This window comes from Lycium barbarum, chromosome 12 (genome assembly GCF_019175385.1).
Source record: "Lycium barbarum isolate Lr01 chromosome 12, ASM1917538v2, whole genome shotgun sequence".
In the NCBI taxonomy this organism is placed as follows: domain Eukaryota; kingdom Viridiplantae; phylum Streptophyta; class Magnoliopsida; order Solanales; family Solanaceae; genus Lycium; species Lycium barbarum.
In genome coordinates, this window is record NC_083348.1 from 19,158,488 (window position 1) to 19,180,662 (window position 22,175).

The window sequence follows — 22,175 nt, forward strand, 5'->3', positions numbered from 1 at the left end:
AATATGCTTATCAAAATATGCTCACAATTGTGCATGCATAGGGACTCTAGAATAAGTGTATTTTATCGAGGTGATGTAAGGTCGTGAACCCTCGATTCCATTATGGTCATTCATGAACATTCTGCCTCACCTTGAAGGGATTAGTATGTAAGGTGAGTGTATAAAATGGACGACATCATTTACTTTATAGGAACGTCATATCATGTCTCTTGACTCATATAGCTATTCATGATCTTAAGCTCTTGGCTTTCCAGAATATAGGAGAATCATGGAGAGGAAAAAGAATCATATCATGGGATTCATGCCATAGAAAGAAAAGGATTAGCCTCGCATACCTTTGTCGCTTAGTTAAGCTATCGTTCACTTGTTCTCCTTCAATATCACGTTGTTACCTTCACGAGAGAATACACATTATAGTTAGTCAATCGACCATAAGAACGCATCGTTATTTCTAGAGAAAATTGGGCAGCGTTTCCTTTGTTTGTACTACTTTTCTCATGTTCTATTTGAACTCCCAAACATTTACAACAACACTCACAATATCGTATCAACATTCATCACTTATCTATATCTAGCAAAATCCACCATTTTTCTCCAATTTCTCCACATTTAATGGTTTTAGCTCATCATCATAATTTTTCTTACTTCACACCTATTCCATGGTATATACGCCATTTATAACGTATTCATCATCACAACATATCAACGTTCATGATTCCATTCAACTATCATTCAATTGTGACACTATTCACTCAGTAATGGCCCATTTTCTATGTTCTTCTACATTTCAAGCATCTTAGATTTCCAATACCTTAAATGACATGATAAATTTATGAAACATACCTTAGATGATGGCGGGACAAGCCTGGAGTGGAATCACTTCTTTAGCACCAAAACCCTTCTTCACCTCTTTTGGAATTTCTTGAAGGAGATGATTTCCAATTAGGTTTCATACACTTTGTTTCATATATTTGGTGTTGATGATCATTGATTTCCTTGGTATTCTTGTAGTTGAAGTGTTTGGAGTGTTCTAGAGATTTCTAGGGAGGAATTTCGTGAAGATGAAATGAGAAAATGAACTTGGGTCCCTCCTTTTTAAAAGCTAAAATCTGATTTTTATGAACAGTGGTCGAAATGCACAGTGGTCGTAAACCCCACTTTACGGGCCGTATACTGGTTTACAGTCCGTCCTTCGCGACCGTATTTAAGCATATCAGAAACAAAAAGGTTGGTTGAAGATCATGGCAGTTTACGACTCAGTTTACGGGCCGTATTTCAATTTACGGTCCGTATTCCAAGTCGTTTTTAACTATTTGAAGCATTTGACAGAAAGTTGAAATTTTTTTGAAATGTTGAAGGACGATGGCACTTTACGGTCCGTAAATCACTTTACTGGCCGTATTCCATTTTACGACCACTGGCTAAAATGAAATTCTACAACTTTCTTAATTCCAAAGTTCATAAATAGTCATTCCCTACTTAATAAAACATCGCACACTCATGCCCTTCGTTGGTCTATTCATTGTTGGCTCACAAAAAATTTCCGAGGTGTAACATATAGCCGAGAACATGAGTAATATAAGTGACAGAGTTGTGAAAGACTAAACTATAGAAAGATGAGCAACGAGGCAGAATGAGTGCCAGAAATGACCGGGATGGTAAGAACAAATAGGGATGAACAGAATATGTTTTGAGAATGAGAAAGGGATTATGCAGAAGTACTGTTTTTTCGAAGGATACAGAGATAGCATGAGATTCCTCGTGCACGGAATAAAAGATAGACATAGACTGGAGAAATAGTAAGGGAATACTAAAGGAAACACCTAAGATAGACGTGATAAATTGAGTACAAGTATAGAACAAAAAGGAAATATATAGCTATGAACTTAAAGGTGTAATACGACGACAAGGTGATAAGATAAGACCATTATTAAGATGAACTTGTTGTGATTTTGAGTAAGTTAGAAGCTTGTGTTGGGTACACAACAAGGGTAAAAGAGCATAAGGTACAAAGGAGTGCTGCGTATATGATTTCACCTCGGAAATAGTGAAATCCTTAAAGGACAAGGACTGTAGGCCTGAGGAACAAATAATGTGTTGTAAATTTATTAAAGGGAACAGATGATATAGGTTGGGATAAAGATAATATTACAAGAACTTTGGACACTTATCATCGGAATATAAGTGCTAACCAATTGAGCATTTGGAACGACTATAGGTACTGATTAATTATGAATTGGAGTAAGTGGAATGTGGCCTTAGATGAGTTCCTACATGGGTTGCATTACTCGAGTATAGATGGTTAGATGAGATTTTGTACTGTATATAGAAAAGTTCTCATCGCCTCGTGATTGTGTTAAGGTTTCGTACATTGGTAATCTAAGTTATAGACGATAAAGAAAAGACATGGATATGGTGCAGTATACCAATTGTATTGGAAAAAGAATCATATGAATTTGAAAATTAGAAATAGGGACATAGAGCAGAGTATAAATAGATAATGATGTAAGTACACCCAAAAGGGGGGAAGCGGATGAGAGAAATGCAAATGTAAGATGAAAACAACTGACACAGCAATGCATTTAATGTGGATACTTAAACCTCAAGTGAGATCCCATGCTGAAACAAGTTGGCAAGATTTGAAGGCTAGCGATAAATGGATAGTAGTCAAGATGGTATTTGAGACAGTGCTGAGAATTATTTGTAAAGATCTTGGACAATATGACATTAGAAAGTGAATGCTTATAAAAAGGAAGAATACGACAAGAGAATGGTAGCGAGTAACTTAAGAGGTATTATAAAGGGCAGCAATGCTATACTAGATTAGAGGTTAAGATTTGGCAATAGGGTTGTGCGCGAATGATATTGCGACTTATAAGGAACAAAGTGAAAGGATAGAAAATCTCCTATAGCAGGATGTGAGAGAGTCAAAGAGGTGAATAAAGAAAGGGAAAGGACTATAACTAGGATTGGATATACTTTGTACAAATTATACAAGAATAGTTATACAACCTACAAATATTTGTACGCTAAGAATGAGACCAAGTGAGTACTTGATGAGAAGAATACGGATTCAGTAATGATAATGTGGTTACGATATTTCGGGTGCATTAGGGAAAGGTATAAGATGGTTTGGACCAAACTACCGAGATAGAATTAGTACTAAGGGCAAAAGCCATAGTTGAGGCCCGATATCAATCGAAAGATATAAGAGAAGAATGTAAGGTCTGCATAAAGACTAGTGAAACGACGCTAAGGTATTTTTCGGGCTGATTTGAGCACTTACACATAGTTTGACGCGTGATAAGAGAACTAAGAGTAAAATCTGAGTAAAGAGACAATAGAAGAGTTTGAACTAAAGATAAAAGAAACAACACGAGGTAATATACCTAAAGTGTTACAAGTTGGGTTAAGGGAAATTGTGAAATGGTTTAAGTAAGACGATCAGAATGAGCTGATTACTAGAAGATGGTGAATTTAGATGTCAGATCAAAAATTCTTTCAGAATTATACCAGTTAATGATAGTCAGATCACAGAGCGACTACGTAGAGTTATTATAAGAGGAAGCTCTAGCGCTACTTGATAGCCAACTCTAAAGATTGAGATCAAGAGCTAGAAGCAAAGTGACAGTTAAAATCTTTTAAAAAGAAAGTCGAGAAGTGACACATGATGCGGAAGATTCCAGAATATGGACTGTAACAGCAGAGCAATGCAAGGTTATTGGAGTAAAATAATGTTACACCTTGGGAAATGACGTTTTATGCGTAGAGTCTGTGAAGGGTCTACAAGTTACCAGAGGTATGAAATACTCCAAGAATTGTAAAGATTAGAAGGTAAAGTGAAATGAATGATACATCATCTTAAAGGAGTAACTATAGAAAAAGAAAAGGTCGAGTCATGACTACGTGCACCATGAGTACAAGTCCGAATCAATCAGTGACAGTACAACTGAATAGTATGCAGATAGGAGAAACAGTAACATTTCAACAGAAGAGCTCGCAATACAACTGACAACCGACTGCGAAATAAAGAGGAGAGTAAAGACAATGACGTGGAATTATTACCTCGAAAAAACAACAGAAAGAGAAAATATTACAGGAATGGTTACGTAGAGATCTGAAATACATTATAACAGATTGGAGGAAATCGACCAACGAAAGAGGCATGTGAGGAGTATAGTTCAGTAAGAGAACATTCAAGGAAATATTGGGAGTGCAGGACTAGTTTAACATTCGAGGACGAATGTTCTAAAGAGGGGAAGGATGTTATATCCCGAATTTTTATACGTCGAATTATTCGTAAGCTAATCGACATAAGTTAAGGATGGGATTATTTTGGGATATAAAATAAGTGCCTTTAATTCTCGATTTTAATTAGTGCACAATTTGTTTATAAATTTCAATTAGTATAGAAATATTATTGGATATTAGGGACTAATTAACTATGATTGGATTATTAAGTAGGAATTAGTGATTAATTAAGTTAATTATACCTTGAGTGGGCCCCACCCGTTTTTAATTAAAAAAAAAAAGAATAATAATAAAAAAATATATGATGATAAAGCATGAAGTGGGGCACGTGTAAATATAGTAGGCTGCATATATACATTGTAGGTGATGACTAACCTTTGCCATAATTCATTTCATTGCCATAATTCATTTCACCTTCAACTTAGTTGGGAGAAAAAAAAAAACAATAGCCATGGCTGCCATGGCAGCTCATGGCCATGGCAGTCCATCATTAAAAAAAAAAATCCCACGGTGCTTTATGTGTGCAAGGGAGCGGCAACGTTAGAGTTTAAATTGAGGAAGAAGGAATAGTGAAATTGGTGCAAGTGAGTGTAGATATTGCTCCGATTAAATTAAGGTAAGATTTTCTCATTTTATGGTATAATTGGATTAATGGTATTGTAATGGAAAGATTAAAATTGTATTAGATGAAATTGGAAGTAAGAAATTGCATGAATTCATTGATATTGGGAGTTGTAGGTTTTATGTGGAATTGTTGAGTTGAAAAGATTAAAAGTGTGGTTTATGTTCATATGTTGTTGTTTGTGTAGTTGTCGTGTTGTCATTGATATGGCTTCTAAATTTGGAAGAAAGAAGTGTATAACGTATCGTATACAAAGTGTATGTTGGTCTGTTTGGTGTATACTCTTAAATGTTCATGATTTGGATTGGAAAAGGATTAAAAAAGGTTATTGGGTTGTTTGAGTTGTTTATGGGCTGGATTGTAAGGATATGATATGAATATTTCTATTACTGTCGTTGTTGGTATTGCTGTGATAACAGGAGATTAATTGGAAGTTCGGGTTAGGCGAGTTATATAGAGGAAATGCTGCCCGATTTCCGTTAAGTTCTTAACTAACAAAAACCTTAATCAAGGAAGTATGAACTAAAGAATGGTTCCTATAAGCGATTGGTTGTAGATTTATAAGCTAGAAAGTATTGTTTACTAACGATAGCGTTACTTTCATATTAAATAGGCTAAAGAAGTAACGAAGTAAGCTTGGTTACGGTTGATCTACGACTGGTATGTAAAGCTATCCCTTCTTTCTTTTGGCATGCCTTAAATATAAGTGACGTATCATATGAGCTTTGGGGTAATTCTATTCATAAGTTTCGAGTATGATTCATGATCCTTATTCACTTCTTGATGTTAGAACTCTTAAGGTAATTGAGCTATTGCCTCTCAAGTCTTCTATACGTTGGATAGTAGTCGGTATGTAAAAGCTCCTATTCTTAGAGACTCTACAATGACTAATGTCCTTGACTTCTATAAGCTAGTTCATATTATCTTGATACATGTTTGTGATTCCTGAGGCTCTATTTGATATAGTCCATAGTGACATTTAAAGGGTATTCAACATGACTATCGCCTTTGATACTCGAGTGTTAGTTATTCCACTTATTCTATTAAGTCTCAGATGATGATTTAGTTGCACGTGGTTACTCATGATACTCTACTCGTGCATACTGTTATTGTGTCGTTCACCGAGTCCCGGGCAAGGTATTCGTGCACAGTTTCACTGCATTGTTCACCGAGTCCCTCACTAGAGGGCCGGGTACGGTATATGTATATGATGATATGATTATGGCACCGAGTCCCATGATGGGCCGGGTATGGTATACATGTACACGACTTTATTCACCGAGTCCCATAATGGGCCGGGTATGGTATATGATAAGGATATGCTTGATTTTGTTCCGTATGGCACAGGTACAGTGATTTCTTGATTATCATACTTGTCTCCTGGAATCTCTACTTCAATTATGATCTTCCTTAATGCATTTCATGCTTTATATACTCAGTACATATCTCGTACTGACCCCCTTTCTTCGGGGGGGGGGGGGGGGGGCTGCATTTCATGCCCGCAGGTACAGATAGTCGGTTTGGTGACCCTTCAGCATAGGACTTCCACTCAACTATTTTGGAGAGCTTTGTTGCTCCGGAGCCTAGACATTGGTACAAATCTTATAATGTACGTATATGTTTACCTAGGGGTACGGCGGGGCCCTGTCCCGTCATATTTCACTATCGATACTCTTAGAGTTCTGTAGACATATGTGTGGGTTGTGTATAAGTTTTGTTCAGCTATGTCTATACGATGTGTTATGGATATGTTCGTCTGTAATGGCTGCATTGTCGGCTTACGTATGGTGTTGATATGTAATGGCAGCCTTGTCGGCTTGCGTATAATGTTGGTATATTGTGGCAGCCTTGTCGGCCTTCGTATCATGTTGATATACTGTGGCAGCCTTGTCGGCTTGCGTATCATATTATGTTTTGATTAGTTGTGACTCCTCAAGAGATAGGTTATCCGAGTATGTATATATATGATGACGTTATGAACCTTTGGAATTCTTATGCAAGTTTCCATATTGTTTCATAGATTCGGTTTGACTATACCTAACAGGTACGTATATGAGTGTCCAGCTCAGGCACCAGTCATGGCCCTTAGGGTTGGGTCGTGACACATATGAACTCAAAATCTTATTGTATATACTTCAAAGCTACTTAATATTCTCCTCAATGTCATAACGGCATCATGTTCTCCTTGAGCTTGCGTTAGTCTATTCACAACTCAACGTACAAAATATTCGAGGTGTAACAACAATAATACCAACAATCACTCCTTAGCCTTCCCTTTCCGCTAAGCCACAACATCAAGAAAGTCTAAGCATATTCGAATAATGGAACTAGAATCAAGAAGAACATCAAAACCAACCCTACTTCTATCAAGACCCAAATCCCCAACCTATGGAATAGGTTTTATGAACTAGAAGGGTGAAATTAGGGATCTAAAGGTCCTAACATGGAATTAAACCTCTAGATGATGAATTCCCATCATTAGTAAGCTAGAATAATCAATAATTTACTCTAATTCGGATTCTAGGCAAAACCCCCAAAATTTGGTATAAACCCTAACTCCTAAATCCACAAATTAGTCTCTAATTAGGAAGAAGTTATGAAATAAGGGTTCTACTCACCAATTCAATGCTTATTGAAGCTAACCCAACCAACAAATCATGATTTAGAAGCCTAGATAAAATATCCATTAAACCCACTTTAATCTTCCATTACTTAATGAACTAACAAGAGAAGGGATTCTAAGATTATTAGGAATAATGGAATAGCAAAGAGATTAGAAGGACTTACCACCAAGAATCTTCTCCAAGAATTCTCTAGCATTGTTCCCGAGTGCTCAATTTTTGGAATAGAAATAAATGAGGGACTAAGGGCTTTTTACACTACATTTTAATGAACTAACTACCCGTCACCCGCTTCCGCGACATGATTGCCGCTCCTGCGGTGCCGCCCCAGCGATCCCATGACCGCTACATGCGGCGCCCCCCAGTGGTCCCATGACCGCTACAGCGGTCATGCCCAAATGGTACAGACTGCTTTAGCGGCAGGGTAACCGCTATTGCGGTACCGTTGCCGCCAAAGCGGGCACTAGACACCAGAAAATTTCCCAAGTTTCACAACTCAACCCGAATTTCCGACTAACAAGTTCTAAATGACCATCTGGACCTCACGGAATTGATGAATTTTTGAAAAAGTTCCATTTACCCAAAGTCAGCTTTGAGTCAACTTTTTTTCGCTTTAAGCCAGTTTTTCCCACAAAGTCACCAAAATCAACAACCAAGGTCGGGAAAGGGTCAAAAGGGTTGGAAATGCAATAACGACCAAATGGGTCATTATATTATATACCAATTAAACAATCAGTCATCCTCGAGCGACAAGGAAGAGAGGACGAAAAAATGTTTGAATCGGTAATAACTGAAGTTATCGGCTAAGCATGACGGACTTCTCCTTACAGGAAAGATTCTCATCGAACAAAACTGAATCCCAACGAATGATACAGAAACCACCAGAGCGCTACTTCTCTAACACAGAAACATGGAGAATCAGATGAAAATTCTATAGATCTGGTGAAAAACTAACTCATAGCATAAGGGTCCAACAACGGGTAGTCTCAATAGCCAATACACCTCGGGCTCACTTGCCTTCCTTCCTAAATCGCAAGACACCCTTGCCGGGTGTAACGTTAAAACCTGATCGTTCACTCTACCAGTCCCAACTATCTACTTAGCTCATGCTCCAATCCTCGTATCTCCGCATTCAAATTCCCTTCACAAATGATCCTCGAAAAACAATTTGCTTTTACTCGAATTCTCTAATTGGATAAAACCGCAACCCTGAACGAGATCAATAGGCACCACAAACACTTCCCAAACAAACGCAATCCTCTAAAACATGGTCACAAACCACAGCCCATTTTGAACCGATAAAATACTCTGATTCCGCTAACTCCTTTTCCCACATCTTCTGAAGCCATTACTCGCACCACGATTTCTTAGAAACATATGAACGCACATACCAAAATTCTAAAACCTTAACTTACTCTCGCCAGAAAGAATCCTTGGTTCATCTGCGATTTCTACGCAATTCCATCAAACTGATCTTACCGACAGCTATCTTGGCTAGTTCCAAATCTTCTTAAACTTTCAAATCACAATACAGGAACCATACCACTGAATATCTTATCGAGCAAACAACTGATTACAATAGAGACCTCTCGCACAACAGTTCCTCCTCAATCTGTACTAGGCTCATTGTATACTCTTATTTTGTCCCGAATAACTGTTCTCAGAAAGTATCGTCAAATCCACTAGAAAACCTTGACAAAGCTCAGTAAATCTGTCATACCTCAAATCTGAGCCGAAACGCTTCGAATCTTTAAATATGTTGCTGGAAGTGTAATCATAGACCTTTAAGCTTAACTTGAACAATGCTGACCCTGAGTGAATGCACAACTCTCGAATATCACCAATAGTCATTAGAACTGACTCCGAATTCTGAAACCAATCAAAGCCATACCACGCATAACAAATCCTTTCTATCACTTTCGACTCCACAAGTTGAGTCCTATCCCAGTTATCAACTTAGTACCAAAGAGCTATACCTTACGATTTCAAACTTCATGTTTCTCAACCTTTACCCAATACGAGAATCCGATACAGCCCTGAACTTTTTAGTGCATACCTTAAGCTTCATATATTAATTATATAACCATCGAACCTCTCAAAGTATCACCTCGATATGCTCGTAAATTCTCCGAAGGTATCCAATCTTACACTACCGCTCGAAATGTCACGTAATTACCCCCAAGTCTTTAATAACCAAAAGCTCTTACCCAAACTGTCCAGCCAATATTACTTGCAATTATACTGTATTACCACGAGCAAGATCCCTCCCTGGAACTATAACTCTAGCCTCACATGATAGGAATTTCACGATCCTTTCTCTTAAAGCACGCTGACTTATTCACTGTAGAATGTTACGAACTTTCCCAACGGTATACCACCATTCCACTTCTTATAAATCGCAGCATGTCGGTTCACTAAATATGCTTATTACTAGCTTCCGATCGCAAATCTTACGAAATTTTCCTCATATCACTTAGTCCATCTATAGACTTCCTTCCTTAAGCTCACGCAATAATCACACTTCATCTGAATATGCACGACAACGATGCCACAATCTAAATAGACTTAAGTAATCCCAAGGTGTAACTCGTTCTTGTCGACTCTCAAGCAACTATACGTTTTCTTGACTCTTCAATTCCTCAATCTCCATTAGTTCACTTATACCACCATCGTCTGACCATTACTCAAACCCACTCAGTAGTCTATCACATAACAATAAGTCTCATACACTAACTGAATCACATCTGAAGGTAATAGTTGGCCACAACTCTATCTGTTATCGTTTCCTTAACGCTTACCACTCTAAGCTTAGCACTCTCTAAATCCCTCGTATCACACAACAGTATCACTAATATCCTTATGTATCCCATTGAATCGTCCTTGCCCGAATTGCCTTACTCAATTTTCGAAATGTATACCGAACTTAACTCAGTTAACCCATCATCCTATATTTTATCATTTTGAGTACCCAGGTTTACTAATCCCTTATTCAAATCCTTAATGTTACTAGTTCTCGACGAATCACCTCAACTATTGAATCTAAATACCTCTAACCATTTGCACGGTTATCCCTTTTTATTCAATCATCCAAGCCGAGTAATAACACCACTAGTAGGGGGATCTAGCCAATTTTTTTACACAATGAATACAAGGTTCCCAACCTTAGTCCACCATTAATCTCTATTAGTCTATGATATAAATGAACATTCCAACTCATCCATAAACTCTCAAGCCTACTCTACACTGTACAAAGGCAACCAAGCTGTCACGACCCAACCATAGGGCCATGACGGACACCCGGAGCTAACCTACCGGGCACCTCTCATCATACTATCACATTCATATCTAGGTGAGCCACATGACTTATTAACAAACTCTATGCCTCAATAATACCATTTCCAACGGCTAAAACACTTTTATATCAATGTCAACAACTACGCCCATGCCCATACACATATACACAAGCTTACGAGGCTAATAAAATGATATACAAAATATAAGCCAACAAGGCTAAGAGACATCTAACTGTACACAACTGTCTACGAGCCTCTAAGAAGAGTATGAAACATCATATAGATGTGACAGAGCCCCGCTATGCCCATATATACACAAAAGAATAGCACCAACAGCCGCAGCTCCGAATCAAGTGGAGTTCCTCTAAGTAGTCTCTGAATAAGCAGCCTAAGGATAAAGTCTATCTCCCTGTCCACCTGCGGCATGACACAACGTCTACAAACAAAAGGACGTTAGTACGAATAATGTACTGAGTATGTAAAGCATAATCAGTAGTATAATAGAAGCATGAAAATGACATAAAATGGAAGAGTCATGGGATTATAGAGCCAATTATACCTCTAGCGACGTTCATCATGTTTACTTACCCTTTTTTCTAATGGGAACCTTCCATTACATACATTTACACATATATAGTAGTATCGTACCCGACTATAGAGGTTCGGTGTCTTACGTACCCGACCATGACAAGGTTCAGTGTTGTATATACCTGGCCCTACCAAGGGTCAGGGTTATCCGTGCCCAACTGCAGTGGTGTGCGCATAATAGATATCATACCCGGCCTTATAGGACTCGGTGTGGAGCATACCCATCCTCAAAGGGACTCGGTGTTACAACATAGCTTTATACTTATATATATATATATATATATATATATATATATATATATTGAGTTACATAAGTGGGAGCGTTATCATCGTCATCATCATTTTCACTATATCTTTGCCTTAGAGGATCAATTATCATAGGGTGTAACAAATGGTATAATAGGAAAATCAAGAACTATGAGCTTTTAGTGCTCTAGGAACGTAGTCCTCATGGGAGACATTATGAAATTCACGTGAAGGTATACATCAATGGGATCATGCCTTAAGAAAGAAGGGTTAGCTTTACATACCTCTTTGTCCTCTTAACTATCTAACGTTGGCCGCCAAGACTTGAGAAATCTACATTTAAAAGGATTCATACCATGGTTAAGTCTTAAAGACACTATTGAATTAAAACTAGAACAACTCATGAGCTAACAAAAATTTAGGCAACATTTCCCCTATTTCATCGACTTCCACCATAAGGAAAAACAACTCCCAAACAACTATAATAACATCTAACATCCACAATATCATACTCAAGTAGTCATATTCAATTAAGTCTTAAAATTCATTCTCATGCTCAACCTATGTCAATAACTTCATACCAACCCTTTGCACAATTTTATAAAACACTTCCTTGTCATCATTAATACCCTTCATAGCATGATTATATCCATATCATACTAAGAATCATGACTCAAGTTAGTTTACTACTAAAAAATATCATGAAATAGACCTCATCTTCTACTTTCTCCTTTCACCCAAATTATTCTACAACTAAGAATTCTTAATAATGTGGGATAAGCATGAAAACTAACCTTTTATCTCAGAGGAATGTGCTTTGGAGCAAGGTATCAACTTGTATAAAAACCCTAGCTTCAATACCCAAGAAATTCTTGAAGTCTACCAACCCTAGCAAGTCTTACAACACATGGTTATCTTGATTCTTACCTTTTGATCTTCGATTTCTCTTGGGTTTGAGTGGAATATGTTTGGGAGAAGGTTCTAGAGCTCTCAAGGGTTTGTGGAGAATGTGGGAAATGAAAAATATGAACTTGGGTCATATATATATAGAAAGGAAAAATCTGGAAAAAGTGACCCGACTTGGTTATACGAACACTCATAGGGTCTGTATAACTTTATGCGATCCGTATAAGTGACCGTATAATCCCACCAGGGATTGGTCTTCTTTGGAAAGGTTATACGGACCCTTATACAGACCGTATAAGTGGTCGTATAACTCACTATTTTTCCAAACTTTCTATCGTTGATTCGTTTGACTTTCAATCCTTGTGAAACCTTATTAACATTTACATAACACTTCATTAAGCTTCTTAGAGGCCTTATAGCTCTTCCCCCAAAATATTACTTAATAAATACTAACTAAATTATTGCGAAAACCTTTCCAAACGTGACTTACATTTCACTTCCTTCAACGAACTTAGTTTCACATATTCATATGATTCCAAAATCTTATGGTATGCACTTTAAGCTACCTAATACTCTCCCTAAACTCATAAGGACTTCATATTCACCTTAAGCTCGCATTAGTCTACTCACAATGCAATAGTCTAAAATCTTAGAGGTGTAACATTCTTCCCCCCTTAGAAACATTCTTCCTCGAATGTTAGACCATTTGGGGATCCTATAAAAATTTCGCCAGAGTTTCCCCTATAATACAGCACTACCGTCCTGTCACAGCAACCCAAAATATATCACCTCACAGGGCTACAACAACAATATCAACAACAATGGCCACACACGACCAAGAAAGCATCAAGGAAAGCATTACATACCTGAGGACAATGGTGCCTCTGTCTGAGTCTCCTTTGGGAGTTGAAATAAGTATGGGTACCTAAACCTCATATCTTCTTCTGCCTCCCAGGTCATTTCCTCTCTATTATTATTCCTCCATAATACATTAACTGAAGCCACATATTTGGTTCTGAGTCTCCGTACTTGCCTATCTAGAATGGCAATGGGAACTTCTTCATAAGACAATTGTTCAGCGACTTGGACATCATGTACTGGTACAATCTTGGAAGGGTCTTCAATGCACTTACGAAGTATCGATACATGAAAAATCAGATGGACTGACTCTAAATCCGAAGGTAGATCTAGTTCAGAAGACACTTGGCCTACCTTGCGTACAATCTTATAAGGTCCTATGTACCAGGGACTAAGCTTGCGCTTTTTGCTATATCTCATGATGCCCTTCATTGGCGACACCTTCAAGAATACCCAATCTTTCACTTGGAACTCTAAATCTCGTCGACGATTATTTACATAGGATTTCTGACTACTCTGAGCTATTAATAGTCGATCCTGTATAAGCTTGACCTTTTCTATAGTTTGCTAGACCAAGTATGGCCCTATGAGTTTAGTTTCTCCTACTTCGAACCAACCAATTGGTGATCTGCACCTGTGCCCATATAAAGCCTCATGCGGGGCCATTTGGATGCTAGAATGACAACTGTTGTCATAAGAAATTTTTAATAAATAGTAAGTGATCATCCCAACTAGCTCCATAATCCAACACATATTCCTGTAGCATCTCCTCAAGAGTTTGGATGGTACGCTCAGCTTGTCCATATGTCTGTGGATGAAATGTTGTACTAAGACTCACCTGAGTCCCCAAACCTTCTTGAAAGGACTTCCAGATATCGGCGTTAACCTGTGTCCCCTCTATCAGAAATAATAGATACTGGAACACCATGAAGTCGTACTATCTCTTTGACATAGAGCTTTGCATAATCTTCCGCTGCGTATGTAGTTTTGACCGGTAGGAGATGAGCTGACTTCGTAAGTCTATCCATAATTACCCATATATAATCATACTTATGTTGGGAACAAGGTAAACCTATAATGAATTCCATATTAATGACTTCCCATTTCCATATTGGAACCTTGATGGCCTGTAATAAGCCTCAAAGTTTTGATGCTCTATCTTAACTAGCTAGATGACTCCCTGTCGCTAGCTTTGCTTCTTTCTCCTGTTTACCACTTTGTCTGTCCTGTGTACTTTCCATCTTCTACTGAGTTACTTGTTCAACACTTACCTTTTCATTTTCTTATTACTGGCGTCGCCATATCTCTTGGTACTTTTCGCCAAGCTTATCAAGTACTACACATTTCTTGTGAGTCATTATTGAAATCCATCCTCATTCTGAGTTTGTCGAGATCTATAATACATATGCTATCTCTGTTAACCACTAAAGATACCTTTACTTCCCCCCTTAGTCTTAATCTTATAATCATTACCTGTATATCTCCATTATGAAATCATACCTACGAACCCTTTGTTGCATGGGATACTGTCTCATTCTCATTTATCTTACGGCTGATCAAAAGCCGTAATACTCACATGATTTATCATTTCAAGGGTTTTTAAATTATGTGATGATCATGCCCTACAATAGGCCTTATAAAAATTACTATCTCTAGTAACCACTTGTATCCACATACTAAATCTGCACCGATATAGGAAATTTTCTTTGTACTGCACTTTTCATCATCTTAAGGTTAGTACCGCTTCTCCATCATATGCCCATCCTTTAACTCTGTCTCATAATCTACCTTATTGTACAATCATCATGTTGAACGTTTTGCCCCTCCTCCGTTCTACGGCCCATATCTTGTATTGTCTCATCCTTACGACTCCACTTGCCACATTACCTCGGACAATTGAAGACTAATTCTTTAGTTGCCCTTTGATTGTCGTCTAATTTCTACAACCATTTAACCATGTTGGAATTTCCTTCGCCCTAATGCTTCTTTCCACAATCCTATTAAGACCCATAGATCTTCTTACATATTAGTCATTTTCATCGATACATCCCATAACTAACCTATGTTCCCTGTACCGCATCGTGCACAAACTCGTCATCTCTTGCCTTACCTTTCCTCAATATTCTTTCCTTGGAGCATTTGCCGCATAACTCACCGGGGATGCGATTCCATTTGTTGTCGTCCTGACATACCTGTAAAGTCAGTTCACTGATATACCTGTAAAGTCAGTTCACTAATCATTCACAATCAGATCTTGTTTCTTGTTTTATCTTACTTCTTATCCTTTTCATCAAATGATTTTGTTCATAGTAAAATATTCCTAAGCATATTTCATAATACCATAGACTTCCTTCTAATAAAACTATGACTTAAGATCCAACGTCAATCACTCCATACCCTTCTTTAATCAATTCACACTATCATAGAAGCATTGTTCTCTGCTGTCTCAATATATTGATAACAGGGTAATATATGGTCCTTTTGGAATTCTTTGAAGAGGTATCGTGCGTGAAGTCACTCCTTATGCATAAGATAACATACTCCACAAATAGTCTCAAATTCCTTGTCATAATCTAATTAGTCGCACGTTTATTATAATACGATTCAAAATCCCAATCATTTCATAACATCTATTAATATTCTCACTTAGTAATGGGATATCCACAGGGTTTGATTCTCTCTCGCACTTTGTTCATCGGGTTATTGCTTTAGTAGACATTCCTTTTATTTGCCCCACTTCTATCTTTCCTTCTCTGCTTCCAGCATGTCTTTTTCTTTCTTATCACGCCTATCACACATCCTGGACTTTCGTCACTTATCTTTCTTCTAATTGGTTGATCAACCCTATCTCATTAACATAGTATGAATCCCTTCTTTTTTGCATCCCTCACTTTCCTTCACATTAGTAATAACGAACTCCTATCGTGTAACCGTTCAGGTAAGTTCCAGGATAAATAACCTGAACTATAACACAGAACACAACCGCCGTCATAAGATCAACAAATTGCTAGGAAAGGAGATTTATTAAGCATATCCATTTCTATCTATTACCTCGAGGTATCACTAGGGTCAATACGGCTGGCTCATAGTGACATAAAAGTTTTCCCCCGCTAGAATCATCGGGTGAAATCCAACTTGGTAATCTGGATAGGTGTTACATGCATAGGCCTATACGTATGTATCAAGTTCATTTCATAACTCAACCTTCCAAGACATGAAACGGCTAGCCAAATTCTTCTAACTTGCAAAATTTTTCTAGAATGCTCATCTCTTTTGTTCTCCTCGGTATATAAAACCTTTTTTTTCTACCCCAAGCACAACATTTTTTCCTTCGCATGTTTTTTATCCTATCTGGACCTAATCATCATTCCTCTTAGCTTGATGTATACTTGCTACATGTATCCCGCAATTGACTACTAACTTCATTTCTAATCACTCACTACTAGGCCCTTTTCTTTCTTCTCGCCATAATCCTACTTAAGAGTTTCCACAATTCCTCTTAGATTCCCAGAAAATTTCGACAGAGTTTCCTCCGTAAACAGAACAATCCCAAACCTAAACACTTTCTCTACAATTCCATCTTTTCTTCTTATAAACATTCCATCATTCAACTCCCTTCACGGAGGTTTACGTACTCGTAAATCATACTTCCCCTTATCTTGCTGTTCTTTAACACCTTATAGGTCAATCTGGATTTACTATTACAATTAAAAATCATATTATATAACTTACTTGTAATATTCCAAAATGACTGAACGATACACTTTACTTTCTTAAATAAGCACTGGCATCCTGAAGATCCAACAACGAAAATCCTTACCTTGGTCCTACTCAAGAACTTTTATCCAGTACAATTCGGTCCAATAGGGGTTGGGGGAGTTCTTCACCTGGTTGCTCTTCTGCAGGTTGTTCTACGACACCCACACCGTTTACAAATGTGCCAATTATACAGACTCTCCCAAGCTTACCACTATTCTCATTTGACCCTCGTTCTGCAGATACCATCACTCTGGAATTGCATAGATAGTCATCTCCTAATAATTGTCTATCCCTTACATGTTCAGCGTGTTCCTCCTGGGTCACAGACGGATCTGTCTCTATGGAGGACATGACTTCCGATGGATCTGTCTCGATAGAGGGAACATTCTCCGATGGGTCTGTATCATAAGAATGACTGGCTCTGGAAGCCCCTGAACTACTAGTTTTCTTTTTTGTAGAAACCATCTCATAACTACAAAATAATTAAGGTTAGCATTGGAAATATTATATCCTGTGACTTAAATCTATTGCACGATATAGGATAGAAAGAAGGTAATTCATTCCTACATGCCCGTAGCCTCCTGTTTATAAGTGTGGCGTGCAACACACCTACAAACAAGACTCTACTGGACACGGCTCGTAGACACACCCTAGGACGAAACTGCTCTGACACCACTTTTGTCACTACCCAACCAGAGGGCCATGACGGGCACCCGGAGCTAACCCACCGGGAACCTCTCATCATAATTTCACATTCATATCTAGGTGAGCCACATGGCTTATTAATAAACTCTATACCTCAATAGTACCATTTCCAACGGCTAAAACACTTTTATATCAATGTCAACAACTATGCCTATATACATATACACAAGCTGACGAGAATAACAAAATGATATACAAAATATAAGCCGACAAGGCTAAGAGACATCTAACTGTACACAACTGTCTACGAGCCTCTAAGAAGAGTATGAAACATCATATAGACAGGACAGGTCCCCGACATGCCCATATATACACAAAAGAATAGCATCAACAGTTGCAGCTCTGAATCAAGTGGAGCTCCTCTAAGCAGTCTCTGAATAAGCAGCCTAAGGATCAAGTCTATCTCCCTATCCACCTGCGGCATGACACAGTGTCCACAAACAAAAGGATGTCAGCACGAATAATGTACTGAGTATGCAAAGCATAATCAATAGTATAATAAAAGCATGAAAAATTACATAAGATGGAAGAGTCATGCGCTGATATAGCCAATTATACCTCTAGCGACGTTCATCATGTTTACTTACCCTTTTTTCTAATGGGAACCTTTCGTTACATACACTTACACATATATAGTAGTATTGTACCCGACCATTGAGGTTCGGTGTCTTACGTACCCGACCATGACAAGTTTTGGTGTTGTACAAACCTGGCCCAACCAAGGCTCAGGGTTATCCATACCCAACTGCAGTGGTGTGCACACAATAGATATCATACCCGGCCTCAAAGGGACTCGGTGTTACAACATAGCTTTATACATATATATATATATATATATATATATATATATATATAGAGAGAGAGAGAGAGAGAGAGAGAGAGAGAGGGAGAGAGAGAGAGAGAGAGAGAGAGAGAGAGAGAGAGAGAGAGAGGGAGAGAGAGAGAGAGACAGAGCTACATAAGTGGGAGTGTTATCATCGTCATCATCATTTTCACTATCTCTTTGCCTTGGAGGATATATATATATATATATATATATATATATATATATATATATATAGAGAGAGAGAGAGAGAGAGAGAGAGAGAGAGAGCTACATAAGTGGGAGTGTTATCATCGTCATCATCATTTTCACTATGTCTTTGCCCTAAAGGATCAACTATCACAGGATGGAACCAATTGTATCACAAGAATATCAAGAACTATGAGCTTTTAGTGACTCTAGGAATGTAGTCATCATGGGAGACATTATGGAATTCACGTGAAGGTATACATCAGTGGGATCATGCCTTAAGAAAGAAGGGTTAGCTTTACATACCTCTTTGTCTTCTTAACTATCTAACTTTCACCGCCAAGACTTGAGAAATCTACATTTAAAAGGATTCAGACCATGGTTAAGTCTTAAACACACTAATGAATTCAAACTAGAATAACTCATGAGCTAACAAATATTTGGGCAGCATTTCCCCTTTTTCATCGACTTCCACCATAAGGAAAAACATCTCCCAAACCACTATAATAACATCCACAATATCATACTCAAGTAGTCATATTCAATTAAGTCTTAAAATGCATTCTCATACTCAACCTATGTCAATAATTTCATACCAACCCTTTGCACAATCTTATACAACACTTCCTTGTCATCATTAATACCCTTAATAGCAAGATTATATCCATAGCATACTAAGAATCATGACTCAAGTTAGCTTACTACGAAAAAATATCATGAAATATACATTTAGACCTCATCTCCTACTTTCTCCTTTCACCCAAGTTTTTCAACAACTAAGCATTCATAATAACATGGGATAAGCATGAAAACTAACCTTTTATCTTAAAGGAATGAGCTTTGGAGCAAGTTATCAACTTGTATAAAAACCCTAGCTTCAATACCCAAGAAATTCTTGAAGTCTACCAACCCTAGCAAGTCTTACAACACATGGATATCTTGATTCTTGCCTCTTGATCTTCGATTTCTCTTGGGTTTGAGTGGAATATGTTTGGGAGAAGGTTCTAGAGCTCTCAAGGGTGTGTGGAGAATGTGGGAAATGAAAAATATGAACTTGGGTCATATATATATAAAAAGGAAAAATCTGGAAAAAGTGACCCGACTTGGTTATACGGACACTTATACGGTCCGCATAACTTTATACGGTCCGTATAAGTGACCGTATAATCCCACCAGGGATTGGTCTTCTCTGGAAAGGTTATAAGGACCGTATAAAGTTATACGGACCGTATAGGTGGTCGTATAACTCATTAGTTTTTTTAACTTTCTCTCGTTGATTCGTTTGATTTCCAATCCTTGTGGAACCTTATTAACACTTCATTAACCATCTAAGAAGCCTTATAGCTCTTCCCCAAAACATTACTAAATAAATACTAACTCAATTATTGCGAAAACCTTTCCAAACATGACTTACATTTCACTTCCTTCAACGAACATAGTTTCACATATTCATATGACTTCAAAATCTTATGGTATGCACTTTAAGCTACCTAATACTCTCCTTAATATCGTAAGGAATTCATATTCACCTTAAGCTTGCATTAGACTACTCACAATGCAATATTCCGAAATCTCAGAGATGTAACACAAGCTCTCACATCACTAATTCGTGTTTCAACGATTTCCTTTCTTCCCTTATCCTCGAAGACATCAATCAAACTCATCGGCCAGCCTTTTTACTGAACGTCATGGTATAATGTCTCCACTGTCCAAACACGACTCAAGAACCCATATTACCTCACCTCAAGTCTTACGAACCTTAATCCACTGGAACCGATAGCAAGATGTCTCATGGTAATCCTTCAATTCTTGTATTTCATTTCAATTTACTTTTATCATTGTCAACCAACAAACGCTACATTCGATCCTCTAAACTAATCATCCATTTAAGCCCGACAACCACAAAACAATATCAATGCTTCTCCTCCCATGTAAGTGAACAACCAGTAGCTCCTCAAGTCATTAACTTATCACATACTATTTGAAGTCATTTCTATCAGTCGTTTACTAACTCTTCAAAGCCTACAACCTAATCAAATTTACCGATCAAACGATGTGCCCATAGCAATTACTTAATAATCGAGTTGTCCTTTAACATCAACTACCTTATATCAAGAATAACCTTTAATACCAGTCCCAACCTTATCCCGACAACCATGCTAGATACCAATTTTTCCCTTGCCAATCTCTCGAAAAGTACTAATGTCCAAGATAATCTATGAGGTCTCACTTCGCTATGTGCTTTCCACAAAATTCTTCCTTCATGTCCTTATTGTCAACGTCTTTTCTTTATTACCCACGATCGCGATACGTTTGCCCACATTCGATGTCATCACCGAACTTACACTTGTTCTCACATAACAACGTCTATTATTCTACCGTTGCTTGATCATCGACCAGCCATTGGTTCACCAGTATCATGGACACCATCATTAAACCTTGACGAAGCTAAAGTCAAACCGATCATATCATCGAGTAACCCACTGTTGTTAAGCCATAAATGCACTTTGTCACTTCTAAGCAAGCCAGCGCTGAAACATGGAGACCCTGTAACCCTGAACTATCTTCCCATTTCTCATGAACTTTCACAATAAACGAGTCTAATCGTGACTCCACATAGCAACCTAGTCTAACCGCGACTCCACACAATCAAAACCTCAGGCCATAACTAGTAACTAAACTGGATCATAAGTCGGAATCAGGATAACACATCTTGTACCATACCACGACACGTCATAGATCAACCATTCGCGTAAGAAATTAAGGACAAATTTTCATCTTTCGAGGATGATCGAGATAAGAAGGTCTAGATACCAATTAGAATCGACTAGATACCAATTTGAATAAAGTCGCACGAGAGAATGAAAGAAAGTGAGATTTCCTAAATGTCCTATAGCCTCTCACAAATAAGTACGAAGCTCATCGCACCGATCCATGAGACTCTATTAGACACGTTCTTGTATTATAGATCAGGTAACCTAGGGCTCTGATACCAACTTGTCACGACCCAATTTAGCTGAGTCATACGGGCACTTACCTTTCCTACGTCGATAAGCGAACCCTCAACCCAACGATAGTAAAAACATAAATAAATAGTTAAATAAGCGAAAGAGAATACTTCACGTAAGTCTGACGCTAATAATATACAAAAAATGCGCAAAATAAGGAAATACACCCTAGAGTCTGGTCTAATCCATACATGAGCATCTAGCTAGAAATATACAAGTCTGGAATGTCAATAATACATCAAGTCTGATATGTCTCAGAATGGAAAATAAGACATAGATAAAGAAGAATCTTCAAGGCAGCGGACG